The sequence below is a fragment of the Myiozetetes cayanensis genome, unplaced genomic scaffold, assembly GCF_022539395.1.
Source record: "Myiozetetes cayanensis isolate MyiCay16 unplaced genomic scaffold, myiCay2020 scf2-11, whole genome shotgun sequence".
Taxonomy (NCBI): domain Eukaryota; kingdom Metazoa; phylum Chordata; class Aves; order Passeriformes; family Tyrannidae; genus Myiozetetes; species Myiozetetes cayanensis.
In genome coordinates, this window is record NW_026087411.1 from 23,495,835 (window position 1) to 23,514,030 (window position 18,196).

Genomic DNA, 18,196 nt, shown 5'->3' on the forward strand with positions numbered 1-18,196 from the left:
TTTTTTTTTCCTACTTCCCCAGGGTTGTCAGGCTTTCTGCTTGTATTTTTAAACCAGGCTTCCGACAGCTTTTCAAGTGAGGAAAAACTACCGAGGTACCATCCTTCTTTGGAGGGCAAAATAGTCTAGTGAAGTGGATGATGAAAATAAACAGCCAAATGACATCAAAATGAAACACGAACATTTAAGCATAGCTTTGTCACTGAAGTATTTTTTGAAGTATTTAAGAAAAAATTCACAGGAAGCAAAATAATAGCATTTCATTTAATGCAAGGAACAATAAAATAAATAAAGCAGAGTGCATCCAGCTGAGAAAATCTCTACACTAAAGTTTCAACTTTAATGCTTTATTTCTCCATGGCTGTAGGCAGTAATGTGGTGTCCCTAAAACTAAATTAAACTTTAGAGAGAATTAAATTACCCTATATCTGATTCTTCCCTGTCTCATTCCAGGTTATGCAAGTAGTATGGCTGATGTTAGCTGGGCTAAAATCCAACACGGAAGAATAAATTCTTGTGATGCATTTCTGCATTTGCTGAATAGCACAGCTGTCAATATTTTTAAAAATTAAATCAGCAAATTAAGATAGCAATTGTTTCTCATAAAATAAACTATACTGTGTGTCCCAGACAACACATATGTGGAAATTAATCTCAGCCAGATAGAGGCTTATTTAATTGATTAACTTTTAGGTTTGGTAAGTAACCACATTGGAGTCAATGCAATAAAGCCAAACATATGCTTTGCCTCTGCAGGGCTGGAATCTTAAAGCTGAAAAGGTAAAAAAGAGCTGCTTGGCTGGAAACCATCAAATTTGTAACCTTCCACTCTTTTACTATGTACAAAAGAAAATACCTTGTATTATCAACAGCTTAATTTATGATGAATTTAAATTGAGTTAGAAAATAGCTCCCATTAGGATCTAATTAGAAAACACTGCTACTTTTTCCACCATGTGTTACTCTATTCCTCATGAAGTTTGTGGGAGTTAAGGGTAGAGACTACATTTTGCTATGAATTGATGCAGGTTTCATCCTCATACTACATTGTAAAAATTGTCCCCTGACATTTTGGCCTCAGATCCTTGTAAATGCTTGTTTCAGTGTAAAATGTCTATCTGAAACATTTGGTATAGATAGATCTAAAATTAAAAAAGTTATTTTGCATTCAAAAATTCTCACATCCCACTTCCAGAAGCAGCTTGGATGTGGCTGGTGCCTGTGAGACATCAGGGACTGCTGACAGCAGAGGAGGGGTGTGAAGTTCGGTGTGGCCGTGAAACCTTCCTTATTCCAATAGTGTGCAAGGCTGGCAATGAGCAAGCACCTGGCTTGTAACCCCACTTTGAAACTCTCTGCCATGCAATATTAGGATCTAGATGTGGCATTTCAAATTCTTCAACATTTCCATGTTTTTTACTTGCATGCTGAAAATAGCTGTCTTCCCAAAGCGATGGTACTGAAATGCAGTAAAAAAGATGCCTGCTCTTTCCCCTCACTCCTACTGACCTGTTTAAGTCAGGGTTTCAAAGCCATGCTGATAAAGGTAATTTCAGTCCAATTTTAGGCTATGTCCAGAGGAAAAAAACTCGGTAAGTGAAAGCCCTAATTTTTCTATTTGTGGATTTACAGTGTGCTGCTTATTTTGGATCATCTCTGCCGACAGCTTGGAGTTACTCTCTCATTATGCACTATGCCGCAGTCATGATGACATCTTGTAGTGGAGTGAAAATAGCATTTATTTTTCAAGCAAAATATAGGCCTAGCGGTTTTTAAATGTTGTGCTCCTTCTTTTTTAAAGTATTTTTTTAGATTACGTTGAACCAATGTCAGGAGTAATATTTTCCTGGGGTATACCATACTAGCGGCAGGCGCAGTGAGGCTGCCATGCCTCAGCTGTGTTCATGGTATGATAGAGTTTTTTGTGGAGACCATTGCATCCCTCCCAGTCCTCACATCCATGATGTCTGGTCTGGGGCTCTTGAGAGCCCTGGATCTGGCTACTTCTGTGCTGGTGAGAGTCCTTGACTTACCCCAGAGCAGCCTGCTGGGGTTGTCATGTACAGGTATGCAGGGGCCACAGATATAAACTGCTAAAATTGAGGTGATGGAAACCTGAAAATGCCTGGACATTGGCACCTGACTTCAGGAAACTGAGATACTTTCAGATGACAAAAGCTTTCTTGAAAAGTGCTGTTGTATCATATTATTAATATATTAAGGAACAAAAATATATGCTTATTTCAGTAGGTAAAGGAAAATTCAACTAATCCAAACGTCTCTATTTTTCACACAGTCAAATTATTTATCTACTTGTACAGATCATGCGTCACAAATCTCTTGAGAGTGTGTGTTTTCTTGCTTGAATGCTGAGTTTGGGCTCTGCTTTGAACAGTGTAGTTAGAAAAACTCAGAAATTATCAGATGTATCAAATAATTAGATCAATATTATTCCAGAAGCTCTTTTATTTATGCATAAAAATGCATATGCATGTATATATGTGGTGTATCTATCTATCTATGTATATCTATATATATCTCATGTTTGCACAGGTTATATATAATTGATTTGGACCATATTCTGAACTAATGCAAGATTAGTCTTGTTTCAGTGAATGCTATGCAATATATACTAAGAATGTGGATTTTCACTTTTAAAGTACCAAAATATATATTTCATTTCACACATTGAACAGACCCTCTGCTACATGAAATAAAGTACTTACAGCACCAGACCTTCAAGTCAAAAGCTTATATGGCTTGGTCCAGAGTGTTTCTTCATGGAGCTTCCCCATTTTTCATTAAAGATGATGTTCTGTCCTATGAATGCAACCATTTCAAAAACAAAGAATAAAAAAAGAGGAAAAAAAAAAGAAAACCACAAGAAAAATAACAAACCCCCCAATTCCTCCAAATGGAAACCAGGATGATATTCTTATGCAGCCTGTGAATGTTTTGGACTGACATGTGTATACATATATATATATATATATATACACATACATATATAAGACATGCAGATAGCTAAGTGTAAGTCCACAACTGTGCTATGTCTGCCAGAAAGGAATTTTACTAATGTATGAATTTGTGAACTGTTATTAAATTAGACTATTTTAGATAATTTTTGTTAATACGTAAAGAGTTTACTGTCCCTACTGAAGGATATAGGAAAATTTTTACCTTTATCATCTCTGCATTTAGTCTGATTCACTGATTAAGATTTTCACATGGTCAAATATGGCAAATGGTTGGAAAATATAAAATAAAACTAATAGAAGTTGGTTGTGCAGAGACCCTGGGATGTTTAGAGAATCACTGCACAAGTTTGTTTTTTGAAAAGCTGCAGCATAAACCGCCACGCATTTATACCTGCAAAAGTAGGTTTTGTTCCCACTTTTTTCCATGTTTACAACTGAGTTCTTCTAAGAATAAGATCTGTACATGAAGAGAAGAGACAAAGTGTTTAACAGGGAGGAGGGAGAGCTTGTGACAAAGGAGCACTATCAGCTTGAAGACAGACACTGCAGCTTTTGAGTGTATGAATGTAAGAGAGTAGAACAGAGAGCTGAAGGCCAAGGCATTTTCTTTCATTAGAAATCACACAGTGTAGGCAGTAATCCTTCCTGTCTCTTATAGCTGTGTTTCCCTTGGAGTCTAGACTTTCCCTGTGATCAGGACAGGCAGAAAACATGAAATCAGTTAATTAGCCTTCCAGCTGGAAGCATTTTAATCTGCTGATAAACAATCAGCAATTGGGAAGGGTGGAATGAAGCAGCTGTAATGCTTAATAATTTTTGGGGGATGTGTATATAATTAAATCTCAATTTTTTTTCCTTTTAAACTGGTAAAATATTATGCAGGGAATTTAATCAATGTGTTACACATCTTCCAAGGTTTGTGACGCTTTTTGTAAACTGCTTCCCTTACAATGACAAATTACTGATTTGTCATTCTGGTTAGTTGGCCTTGCACTCTTACATGGTGTGGACAGACGAGGCATGTAATTTCATTCCTACTTGCTTTGCACACTTTTCCTTGGCCTACTGGCAAAAGCCCTCTGGTGCCAGCTCTCACATTCCAGCTGTTGTGCATTTATCTTACTAGCAGACAAATACTTTATCATCCCATAACTTTTTTGGAATGGGGCTGCAGGGCAGACAATATTTGTGGGAAAATTTGCAGAGTCTAGCTGTCCCTTCTGACATGCTACAGGATGAAGTGGTTTGCCTCCTGCCATTTAGAAAGGTCACAGACACATTTGGCTAAAGACCACCAAAACCAGTGTGCTGAGCCCAGTTTCTGCATGTCCCTATTAGACACAGCAGCACTGTATGCTCAGAGATACTAATGCTCCTCAACTGTCAATACTTTGCTGTTTGCCATATGAAGCTGCTCACAATCTGTAATTGCCTTCTGACAGCTACCTGTGTTTCCTCATCCATTTCCCCCTTTCCCCGTGAAATCTGAAACCAGGTGAAACTTGCTCAGTGTCAGATTTCACTTCCAAATTGAAATTCAAAGCCAAAAGAAGCCTTGGGTCTTCCAAGGTTCACCAGTCTCTAGTCAGCCTAAGACTCAGAGTAATCCAAGTGTAAGTCAATTTAGGGCAGTATGTGGAAGTAATGTGACTCAGACTTTCCTCATTGCTTTTGTCTGCACTTGCTTTAAAAAATATTAATTGACTTAGAATCTCTCCTTCCTATTTGCATGTTCTCTATACAATAGAATATTTTGATTTTGTTATTATGTCAAGGGCTTGACACAGTCACAGGAAAAATGCTCACTTTTTAGTGAGTGGCACACTGATATAAGTTAAAATGTGTGACAGAAATTTACATAATTTGTAACTGTGTCCAAGACAAACCTTTCACTGAATTGAGTTTTGTTTGGGTGAAAATAAACAGGCACAGCCAATTAGGGAGGGAGTCTGTACACAGCAATTATTTCTGGTTATTTATTTTATTTATTTTTTTTAAAAGATGGAATGCTGACAGTAGTTTACTTTGGATAATTCTCCTAAGCAGCTGGACTTTGAGGAGATTATGTAAGATGAACTAATTGCCAAACTTCTGATGCTTGTTCCTTGCTAGCCATAATTTAATTCTATATTAAAGTTTCTGGCTTTCACCCCTAGTTCTACATGATCTGTGCTTTGCGTAGGGCCAAGGATGGTAAGTAAACACTAACTATGGTAATCCTGAAATTCCTCTATTCCTATGCCAGCCATGTGACCCATCAATGTCCTAGGTGTGTATTAGAGTTGCCTTAAGGCTGTTCTAACTTATGCCTGCTCAAGTCCCACAGGAATATTCACACAGCTGGGAAGAGCAAGACTGTCATTACTGCACAAATTTTATTTATTGTTTCAGGGTACTATTTATGCCAGCCATATCTCACACTTATTTTTAAATCAAAGTTTTTAAAAAATGGTAATGTCATAAAGAATTCAGACAGTTAAAAACATGGGAGCTACAAAACTTGTCAGAGCCTAGTGTATTGAAGATATTCAAATCCATACACAAGCTGTGTTAAATATAGCAATGGGAAAAGCAGGCAAAGCACCCATGTGATAAGGCACCAGCTGTGAACAGTTTGGTGGTCTACAAAAATGCTTCTACCGTTGCAACTGCTGCAGCAGTGAATCAAGGGTGGGAGGGGGGCGGGTGGTGTAGCAGGGGTGAGGAAAAGTCATGGTAAGAAATCAGGACAAAAATGCAAACACAGGCCCAGCCACAGAGACAAATTTTATCACATTTTTTTTTGTTTGAGACTATGACTTTTTCCAGCATATCAAAATGACTGTCCCACACTGTTCTGGTGAGATCTACTCTGAAAGTTTAACATTTGATCAGTCCCAGGAGGTCTCACGTGCTGCCTGTGGTGGGAGTGGAAGTGTGAGAGGAGAGTTAGGTTACTGTATCAAATCTGACGAAAGTTTTTGATAGGAGAAAGGAACTCTGTTCTTGATTCCTATGCTATTCTTAGAGAAACTAATGTTTTGGTCGCAGCTGGGGCTTGACTTATTCCTTTTTCTGACCCTTGGGAGGGTCACAGACAAGTCCTGAGGCAGTATGCTGACATCCATGAGGCAATTTAGCCTAACAAACCAAGGGGATGGAGATGGTGGAGGTAGAATGCTGGCCTGTGTTTGCAGTTCTTACTCCCCTCTGAGGCGTTCAGCCAGGCTTCCAGCCCTGTTCTGTGTTATCTGTGCTGTCTTTAAACTGAGTGAGGATGGGCCTTTCATTCACACACACAATTGTTAGAATAGCCCTGGTGTGGCTTCTTTTCCCTCTCCCCATCCTTCCACTTTTAAAAGAAATTAATATTGTGGTTTCCTTTTTGATCCTCGTAGTGAATAAAGTGTTGCCGTTACTCCTGAAAGAGTGTGGAATATGGATGCAGATTTATTTATGCAGTGAGAGATTAGTTCTCCTTTCCCCAGGGAGGTAACCACAAACCAGCATGAGAGAATGACACGACACACTGACACAAAGCACACAGAAAAGAGCAGTGTATAACGAATGCTTCTTCAGTGCAAGCTCATGGAATCTGCTGGCTCCTCCTTGAGCACCCTGGGGCTGGTGAGCATGGGCAGCATGCATCTGACTATGGGGTAGCTATTGACCTTGCCAAGAACTTCACATCTCTTCTTGGCCTCTACAGCCCTTGCAGATGAGTAGGCACAATGGGAAGAAGGAAGTAGGGTCTTCCTTCAGTCCCTTCCTGTCTGCTGTGGTAGCAACACAGGACCTTACCAGCTTAATTGACCTTCTCATTCTTTTTAGCATAAGCACCTCTTGTACATCTTCAGGTGTATGGATCTTCACATATCATCCCCTCCTTTTGCAAAGCGACAAGTGGCTGACTAGAGATTTCATTGCCTGGAAGCCTTTAAAACCACCAGAACCACTGAGGAGTCAGAGGTGGAGTCACATGTGTTTCCTTCAAGCACATCCTGCCAAGCGAAAACTGAAACTGAGCCTCTAGTTTCATCCCTCCTGTAGCTGACTGATCCACTAAGGGATATGGTGATCTCCTCTTCTGCCTAGTAAAAACCCATGTTCAACTTGGTGGCCTTATACTCCTACCTCTGTCATTTCCACCTCTTCTCTGGAACCAAGAAATATCAGGTTGTGGTGTCCTTGAGCATGGAGGATACAAACCCCAGGGTCTCTTTGCTGTAACTGAACGTAGCAGGAGTCTCAGCATAGCTACAAGACAGCTTAAAGGACTAATGATTAGAATGTCCTATGCAGATATGCAGGGATGTGGGATAAGATTTTCATCATCCCAAAGAAATTCCATAATCTACAAATACTCCTGTCCACTCCTCATACTACCCCTCCTGCAAACAGTGGATTATTAGAGTTTGAAAGTTTGTATCAAAGGACGCTTGCAAGAAATCAAAAAGAGATTTGGATGGGTCCTGTCTGTGGCTTGGGTATTTTCCCCTTAGATTGATTTCAACTCATTTAGTCTGCAGGAAAGAAACCATTTGGGAAAAATAACAATGAAGGACAGGGTACCAAACTTTCCTCTCTGTCTGGTAAGTCCAATTCATTGCTTCCTTTATTTTCTACTCACTCTGTATTACTCACTAGAAACCTTTTTGCCATTAATTATTAACTGGACTATTAAAAGACCAAACTAGACCTACAGAAAGAATACCTGCATTGGATATTACAGCATATCCCCACCTGCTTTGGTACATCAGGCACCTTGCCTCTGAGTTTCACTGCATGCTCCATCAGAGCCACCAGTGTCTTTGGCTGGCTGCATCAGCCTTGTGCCCACCTCCTGTGTCTGCAATGAGCAAACCTGTGTGGAGCATCAGGTTCAGAAGAAGAGCAAGAACAGCAATGCAATTGCTGACTGACCCACAGGAAACCCCTTACTCTCACATCCAGAAAAGATGTTTCTTACCAGCCATCTCTAATGTCATCTGAGCTAATAGGTACTCAAAAAAGAAAGAAGGTTCATTTGCCCTGTAACCTCAGTGGTTCTTTGAGCTGTTGTAGCCATCATGGATCTGCTGTCTATTTATATCATGATTTATCTGTTCCCTCCAATTTTTCAGAGCTCTCAAACAGCTAGCTGAGACATCCAGAGGACTGTGAATGCTGGCAAGACCACTCAAGTGGTGATGTATGCAGTGCTGGAACAACCTGCTGGCATTCCAAACTGATATTCATGTCGACTCACAGGAATTGCAGTAAGCAATTATGAGATTCACATTTGCACTAATAAATAGGAATTCATCTAACCAGATGATGATAATAGGTAAAATGACTCAAAACAACAACCAGCTTGAAGTCAAACTATTCATTTATCAACAGGTTCTTTAATTTGTTTACCAATGATCTAAAGAACTTCCTCATACATTTTGACCCAAGTATGTCAGTAAGGTGTCCTTGCTTCAAATTCAATACATTCACATTCACCACCTGCATGTGGTGGATTTGCTCTTCATGCACCTGCTATTACTTTAGGTTTCACTGACAAGTTGAGGCAAAGATTTTCTCTTCTGAAAAGTTATTGAATTACATTTATTTTCTCATGCTTTTTACTTGGCTCTCTGGAAGACATCTCAGGTTCACAGGCTTAATGCCTGAGTGATCCACAGAGCCCCATTTCCTGCACGTTTCAGTGCTCCAGGTAACAAAAGTCATCTCTCTCTGGTCTCTGAAGTGGAAAAGCTAACTGTTTCCTTCAGAAAGAAACCCCCTTTTGTTCCTACTTTATTACTTATGACTAACTATATTGTGAAGGGTCTGCCGTTGTACCTCTGCTCTTGCTGTTGCTGCTGGAGTGTATCACAGTATGTGTTCATAGGCTCTTTGCTACCCTCCCGAGCAAATGTGCTCTTCACAACATCATGCTGGACTTCATGGCACATGCCATGGTTCAGGCAAAATCCTGACTTCTTTGATGAGAGCACATGTCCTCGGCACTCCAGGTGACTCTTTCCTGCTCAAGGAGGATTACCCCCACAATCTCAAAGATGGGTTTCAGAAAGCAAAAGGTGCAGCTATGGTTTCTGCATCTGCCTAGGGTGAGAGTTATCGTCAATTCACGACTGTCTGGAATTGCTTGTTATTGATTCCTCTAAATTGTCCTATTTGTCTGAGGGCTGCCCAGATGAACAGCAGAAGCTTGAGAACTCTAAATAGGAGTCAGCCACAGAGTTCAGAGATTAATCTGTCCCTTTGGGGTGCTGAGCAGCCAGCAATACAAACAGCTTGTTGCAAGAGGCTTAACAATGCAGAACAGCTGATTTCAGATTCATCCATTGAAAACATACATTCATGTTGCTGGATGTTGGAATAACGCTAAATCACTTTAATCCAAACCACATTTGAATACAACTCCCACAGTTTAAAGGGCACTGAATTAATCTTATGAGTAACGGAGTTGCCTTGTAAAATGCATTTGTGTGATGTTGTAAGAAACTTATATAAGAAACTTGACTGTGAAGGAGGCAGCTCTTTGAACTTGTAAACGCTCACTGTTTAGAAACATATAGCTGTTTGAACACGAATCTAAATGCAGTAGAATTCAAACAAACTGTTCTTCTGCTTTCCCATATTTCAATGTGCTCATCAGTGAATATTTATGTATGAACCCTGCAGTAGAGCACAGTCGTCATTTCTCAGCTGTCTCCAATTGGCAGATCGATGAAAAATTTGGTGTGCTCCCACTCTATTGAAAAAAGTAACTAACAGGCTGCTAGGTCGTTTTCTCTCAACATTAATCCATCATTATCACCTGAAGTGCATTACTTTGAAGACTGAAGAAGGTCCATATTTCAACTTAAATGATGCCTAACAGGTATAAGCTTGACATTTTCAGTTCCCACTAAAGCTTAAAGAGCTGACAACATTTTATTTTTTGGAGAATATATCTTTTCCTCCTCAAGGATTTCTTAGCAGTAGGCATGCCTTTATGCTAAACAGAGAAGTTTAGTTAGTTATTCAGAAGTGCCTTTATTTTGTAGGGCTTTAAATTATCATTGTGTTATAACGATTTTTTTGCTGTTAATTCATAGGATTTTTGTGTCTGGGTTGTTGTTTGATTGTTTGGTTGTGGTTTTTTTCCTTTTTTTTTCTTTTTTGTTTTTTTTTCTCAGTTGTAATCAAAACATTCATCATGACCTTGGAAAAGAAGGGGGATATTGGTAGAAAAAAGCTTTGTTTGAGGAGATCCAGGAATCTGGATTTGTAGTAGACAGATGGGTTTCAGCCTGGATCTGTCACCTAGCAGAAGTAAAGGAAAGTAGTAGCCTCTTTTGGGTGAAATGGCAGAAATGATCTCTATGGAAATCCTTTTGGAGGTATAACATGGGTTCCTCAAACTTGCTGTGGACCAAGTCCTACTCTGTGTGGACATCACGACTGTCACAAACAGAAGGACAGGGAGCCTATACCTGGAAGGAATTTGGAGAGAGATACCATTCTACTAGAATGAATTCAGCCCTTCCTTGCCTTTCCCCCAAGGCACACGTAGACACAAATGCATGCCAGGCGTAATACAGTTGCCAAAGGTTGAGAATGTCAGGTTCAGTCAGGTCTTAAGAACCAGCAGATGTTTCAAATCAAAATGTTACCTTAATAGGAATAATGAGGTGTTAGAGAGAATATTTTGGTCTGTGCCATTTGAATGGGAAAAACTATCTTTTCTCTAACTCAGGCATTCTGTTCACCTGAGATCTTCAGCTCAAGCTTCTTCCCATAAGTTATCTGGAGAAGGAAGCTGGTGATTTTTCTCTGCAACAATGATGGGTAGAATTTACTACCTTAAAAATGTCCAGATACAGAGTAAGGTGTTGTGAACAAATGTCACGTCATCTATTTCCAGCACTGCTTGGCCAGGGTGCAGGCACTGCTCATGGTACATATTCCCTGGCTCCAGGCAGCAGGTGCAGAGCTGCCCATGGTAGCAGGAAATTTGGGAAAACATACTCCCAGATGCACTTTATTTCACCTTGGGCACAACAAAAGCATGTCTTGCAGCAAGCAGATGAGTCCTGTCTCTATCTGTCACGTAGGGAAGATGGTAGGTCCTTTTCAGAGAAGAGGAAGAAGCTGCAGCTGTTAGAGACCCACTGCTTAAAAGGTCATGGGAGAAGAGGGAAAGCATTTCTACACAGCCTCCTGCTCTTCCTGGAAGAGTCCACAGAGTCCCAGTTACAACTTTTTCTGGATGTAGTTCACTCTCTGTTTAACTGGGGATTTTTTCCTCCTAACTCTACCATTCCTTAGAGAATCTACCTCACGCTGAGTAGTTTTGCATAGTTAATTATTAACTATGGTTTATTTCAAATGAGTGCTTTGAAATGATTTCTTTTTATTTACTTTAAGGAAAAAAGAGAGAAAAAAAACTTTTCCCACCAATTATAGTTTCCTTTACTAACATATTTTGCATGAGATTGTTGTTTTATGGGAAATTACACAGCTCATTAAATTATGGAATAATTGGTATCCAAGAGTGTAATCAAATCACAGGCTGTAAATAAAAGGAACTTTAAGGTACAAAATCTTCATTGATCCTGTGTCCCAAAACATCCAATTTTTTGATGCATCTTGCCAACTCTGCAAGATCTACTTTACCTACTTGGCTTGAAATGATTACTCATCAGAATAACCTATTCCTGTGGATAGCAGAATATAAAATGCTTTTAAACATGCTGTTTTAATATCATATGAACACACTGATCCCTTAAAGGGTACTCTCAAAAGTATGAAGACAAACACAACAATAACATTTATAAATAGTAAGGCTGAAAGAAAACAGGTAATTGACCAAGAGTACCAGTTTTTTAACCTGGAATTTTTTATAGCTTTTTTAGAAATTACTGATGTATATTTTCCTGTCTTCCACAAGCTTTAAAACAACACTAATCTGATTCTGGTTTTTCTACCCATCTAGATTTATACTGCATTCCTCAGTGTGGTAGCTTAACCTTATTATCTCAAAGCTTCATATCTTTTCAGATATATCATCATTAGGTGATAGGTGGCCTATAAAAATAAAGTTCAATAAGATGAAGTTGTAGCTACATATGTAATGGTCTGATTCTTATGAGACATTATGAATTTATTTCTACCATCTCTGTTGGTGGTGCACATCAGCCAAAGAGCTGACAGTAAGTACTTAAGACCATTTAAATATATATATATATATGGAGAGAGACGTAGAAATATATACATATACATATTAAAGGACATAGAAGTGGACACGTTCTGATGCTGTCCTTTGAAGGAAAATGCTTCAGAGGAAACCTTGGGCTCCTCTGAGGACGAAGTAGAGTACCTAGTAAAAAGGGTCAAGCCTGGGCTTGAAAACCAGTATTTTTTATAGAAGGAAAACCATGGATTAATCATATGTACATGTATCTATAAACACATATGCATGTTTATCTTTAGATCCAAATATATCTTTAATTCCATGTACTGAAGGCAGAAGACACATCCAGGCAGGTAACATTGGCCAGACTTGTATTAATGCCCCAAATGTCTGCCAAGTGAAAATCTGCTGAGACTCTAAAGTGTAAACCTGGTGCTCTATCTCTGCCTCCCTCAGCCTTCTTGACAGAAAGGACATGCTGCTTAGAGTGCCTCTTTCATTGTGTTAGAGCTGAGACCTCTGAGGGAGTATCCATAGATATATCATTTCTATTCTTCCCACATGTTTTAAAATCCACACTCCAAACCCTTGTGCATTGTCCCTTTCTGTCCATCATTCACAACCAAGAGAATGAAGGGCTGTGAATAATGGTAATGTAAAAAGCAGCCGGTAAATGTAATCTACAGCAATGCTGGGTGGGGAGCAGCATCTCTGACTGGACTTGGCTTGTGTTTATATGGGCTGCTATTAATAATAAACAAGAATCTCTACTCCTTTGCTGCATGATAAGCATCATGTTCAGTACAGAGTTTCAAGGTTTGGATCTGTCATTGAAGCCTCTGAAACAATACATACATGACCAGAATAATTTGGACTGCTAAAAATAAAACTTTTCTGCAAAGTCCACTACAGAGCCAGGTGCTGCTGCTGTGAGAGCAGCATTTTACAGGCTCTCCAGAGTAAAAAGGTCACACTGGGCCAGGGTGGTTTTCAGTACTCAGCTTCCCTTTGGTAATATTGTTAGACATGGAGAATATTTAAGCAGAGTTTATGGCAACTGGCAAATCAATTGCCTTGAAATGATATGTATAACAAGAGAACTAAGGAAACATTAAAATATAATCCTAATCTAAAGCATTTGACATGTTTTCTGGACAGTAGTTTGGTATTACCCAGATGTGTGCTCACAGAGCTCTCTGTGCAAATCAAAAACATCCATCATACTGAAATGAGTTTAATTATGAAAGTTTTGCATTTCTAGTCAAGTTTTAATTTCAGGTGTTCCTGATTTCACACTGCTTAGCCTCTCCTTTTACATTACATTCTGCCACACGTCCATCACACTCAAGTTGTTGGAATCACAAATGCAAAAGAACACAAAACTGATTGCTAAAGATAGAGGTGAAAATCTTCAAACCCCTATGTTTCTAACTGAATGCGTTCCTAAATCACTGAAATATTTTTAATTTTTAAATTTATTAAATCAATGAGTAAGATTAGGGTGGTGCATGTGTTTTCAGATCCTGAGGGCACTTGAGACCTACCACCATCTCAGCCTGCAGTGCAGCTTGGACAGACTGCTTCTCTGATGCCTTAGCATCTCTGTTTCGTCCTGCCAATGTACTGATCTTTCTGAGGTGAGCACTGACATTTAGTAACCCAAAAGCAATAAGACAATAGAAAGATTATATTTATAATGGTAGTTTCTTGTTTGTCCTAATTTGTTGCTTAGGTCAGGGATTCAGCTGGCCAGACCTGTGCTATAAACAGGTTTGGGGTCAAACTCCAATGGGAGCATGATGTATATTGTGTTCCCGTATCTCAGAGCTGCTGGGTTGTGTGGGAAGACATCTGCATGTGTTAAGAAGCTTCACTGCAGGCTGAAATAGTCTCCAAGGGCTACTCTTGGTTTAAAACTTGGGAGCAATGTCATGCTGGCTTTCTATAACACATAAGTAGTGAAATTAGATAATTCCAGGCTGATTACCTAATATTTTTCAGGTGGACAATTTACCTTGATACAACATATATTTAGCTGTGGCCCTCCTCATCGGAGACTTTTAAAAGAATTTAATTCATCCATGGAAAACCTTGAAGACTGTTGGGCTTGGCTGAAATCTGTGTTCCTACAACAGAAAAGTTCCTTAATCCTTTAAACAAATTGTAATTAGATAACTAATATTCTCTTTTAAAATAGCTGTTTCAAATTTAAGATGCTGCTGAAAATTGTCTTTGGAAATTCTAGGTTAAAAAAAAAAACCCTTGCCATAAAGTGAAGAATATAAAACCAGCTTTAAGCAGCTCTGTTGTGCTTGCAAGTAATTATTTGCAGTGCTGGCTTTGGATGTTAGTGCCCAGCATGCTGACCTGGCTGGCACTGGACTTCCTATCCCTACAGCAGCTGCAGAGAGTATCATATTACCTGTGAAGGAGGACTACCACAGCACAGCAGTGACAGTGGCCACAGTGACCTGTAAAAGAAGAACAGTGAAATACCATCACTTGCTTGCTCCTCTCCCAGGTTTGGGAGGTCTCACTTGAGATTTTCAGTCCTCCACAAAGACCTGATTAAATGCCATGTTAGTTAATGTGAACAAATTATGTAAGGAGAAAGAATAATTTATATATATAGATATATACACACAGCAGATAATATTATTATTGGAAAAAACATTCAGATATTCAGATTATTTTCAGAGTGATGCCATTGGTGAGCTTTTCTAAATTTTTGGGGTAGCACACCTATACTCATGGAACCCTCAGCACTTCTGTTGGCTGATAACTTGCTGTCTTTAGTGCTGTTGAGGAAATAGAAAACAGTTGTAATTAACAGATAGGAATTTATGTACTCTCTGCAGAGTCCTTAAGGAACTGGGATTTACTAGTGGTTAAAGACAAGTAGTTATGCCCTGGTTACTTAATGTAAGTATTTGCAGCAATACCTGAATTCTCACTTTTCTGTCCTTAAGGAACTGAAGTGTTGACAGTAAGAATTTATATAAATTAATTTTTTTGCTTCTTAAATTTCATTATAATGAAGGTTCTTGTTTAAAACTAGTACTTTTAGAAATGAGTGGCCTTACATAAACTATAAGATGCTTCTGAAGGTTTGTGGGGACCTTTGACTCTATTGATGGTCTTCACCTGTAGTTTAAGAAATATGGGAAAGGGGTGAAGGATTAAACAATAAAGTCATGTAAAGTTCTCTTAATAACTGATGATCTTGCAGTTCAGTATATGAAAATTTTTACAATATACGTGTAAGCTGGGATATACAGAGTGATGCAGGAGACCACAGTGTCTCACAAATATAACCAGCTTTCTTTTTCTGTGTACCTTGGGGAATTTACAGGGTGCTGAAACATGAAGTGCTGGATAGTCCATAATATAGAGTAATAATGTTTCTATGTTAATTTTCAAACAATCCTAAAGATTTGAATTTAGTTTATTATTTCTAAATTTGTTCTGGTAGTAACCATTCTGCCTGTGATGTTTCATATTTGATAAGGCATCTTTGTTTTTTTCTCCTGTTACTTGATAACCAAGTAATTTTATTTTAAGAATACAATTTTTTTTTTTCATTTTTTGAAAAAGTAATTAAAGCAGAATGGACACAAGTTTTTATTCCCAAAAGCAACTTACAGCATTTATTTCACACATCACAGCAATTTGAGACAAAATCCTGGTTTTGTAATGAAAATACAGTTACTACCCCAAGCAAGGTTGAACTGTGCAGCTACTCTGATAGGCTTCAGGGTAAGTGGATTATTAATATTTACTCTAATCAATTCCCACGAATAGTTAAACAGAGCTCAAGGTAGCTTTAAAATAGTGGGAATTTTCATATTTGTTGTGAAACCTTCTAAATGACCACCTCTATTCTTCAGGACAGTAAGGGGAAGATTTCAGCCTGCTTTCCACTCTGATACCTTATTTGTAACATAATCGTTTTAATGAATTTTTAATTTTATTTTCTACATTTGTTTAGAGCTAGCCATTGTAATTTAATATTATGTTTTATTACTACTGCTAAACTTCCTCTGCCCAATAAAAACTGGACAGGCGGCTAGCCACCATTTTATGAGCAGTTAAACCATTTAGCACATCACCACTAGTTTTGCATTAGCACCAACGCTGGGATTCATTACATGGTTCAGCAGTACAGAAATCTAATGCATTATGGCCCAGCAGGGTTCACCTCAGGCAGAGTTCTGTTTAATTTTTACTCTTAGTATGGATACAAAAAGTCAACAGTCTTGCAAGAGGCATGGTTACAGTAGACAGCTTATATTTGGACCAGCTCTGTACATTCACAATGAATCCAGTTAGTGAAAAGTGCTGAATGGCATCAAACCAGAGCCTACCATCCACTCTGTGAAGGTGCAGATGCAGGCTGTTTGAGGTGTAGCCTGTGGTGGGAGGGTGTTTCCCATCCCAGATTGGTTTAGGGGAGGGAGGGGAAAAAACTCAAACAACAAAAATGAAATTTACTTAAAGACAATTTGTTTCTGTTGAGGATATCACAGAAAGGGATACTTAAATGTATGAATACTGCAGTAAATAAATTTGGTTTGATTTTGCTTTCATGTCCCTGTCTAGATATGTTTTTAACTTACACTCCTGCAGTAAACTTGTAGAACAAGAGATCATTTTAAATCTATCTATTCCTTAACCTTTGAATAATAGCAGGGAAAGATGGAACTACAGGCATGTTCACAGAATATCACAGAATATGCTGAGTTGGAAAGGACCCACAAGTATCATCAAGTCCAACTCCTGGCGCGGCACAAGACCATCCCCAGGAGTCACACCACGTACCTCAGAGTTTTGTCCAAATGCTTCTTGAACTCTGTCAGGCTTGGTACTGTGACCACTTCCCTGGGCAGCCTGTTCCAGTCCCCAGTCACCCTCTGGGTGAAGAACCTTTTTCTAATATCCAACCTAAACCTCCCCTGACAACTTCAGGCCATTCCTGGTTCAGAAGCCATCTGGTTAGAGCATGATGTTAATAATCTCGGTCTCGGGTTTGATCTCTGTACAGGCCATTCACTCAAGTGTTGGACTTGATGATCCTTGTGGGTCCCTTCCAACTCACAATGTTCTGTGATTCTGTGAAAAAGAAGGGGGAAAAAAGTAAGACAAGAAAGTGTTGGTGTTCTCTTAATCATTTGCCCTCTCATACACATCGATGAAGTTTCCAGCAGTTACTGCTAACCTCTGAGATGATGTTTGTCATGTAGATATGCAGCCATTAGAAATATGAGAACCATCTGGTTCCTTTTTCCTTGGAGAGCAAACAGCTATCTGCCAAGGTGGGCTGAAGTCAGATGGATTATTTCAAGATAAAAGGCTTGGTTTTTTTCTTTGGTTTCTCTCAGCCACCCCAAATAACTGCATCTATTTATTTTTTCCCTGCTGTTACTAAGTATGGCTATATGAGGGTCTCCCTTTTACTCTCTTTTCTGTCTGTTTGCCCTTCGCATCCCCGCCCTTTCTATTTAATTTTAGCTGAGTTCACTATTTCCCTCTGAGTAAAGTAGCAAAATAGCTGTGTGGCCAAATCTAAAGTAAAGATTAAACTTCACCTCTGAACTGAATTTTAAAGAATATTTTGTATATTTCTGTAAGAATGGTTTGGATTTTCAAAGAGAGACCTGCCTCTGAAACAAGTGGGAAAAGAAGAGGGGTTGAGGGGTCATAATTCAGAATGAATGCCTCTTTCTGATAGACTTCTACTCTGAATATAGAGGAGTTTTCTCAGAAATGAGACAACTTTTCAGGATAGTGTAATTCTTCGAGATCACTATATGGCTAGTCATATATAAAAATATGGTCTAACAAATAAGTTTAACTTTTTTTTTTTTTTTTCCAAGAGGAAGTTTTGAAACTTGCGGAATTTCCTTTGGGATTTTGGAGCTGAATCGGCTCCCTCTGAGGCTTCTTTGTCTCATGCTGCTGTGCTCCTTGTCCCCTGGCAGCCTAATTTTGGGAGATGCTCAACCAAGGGAACAGGGTGGGTTGTGGGACAGGAGCAAAGTCCTCCAGAAACCATCTTTTTAGGGAAACAAAC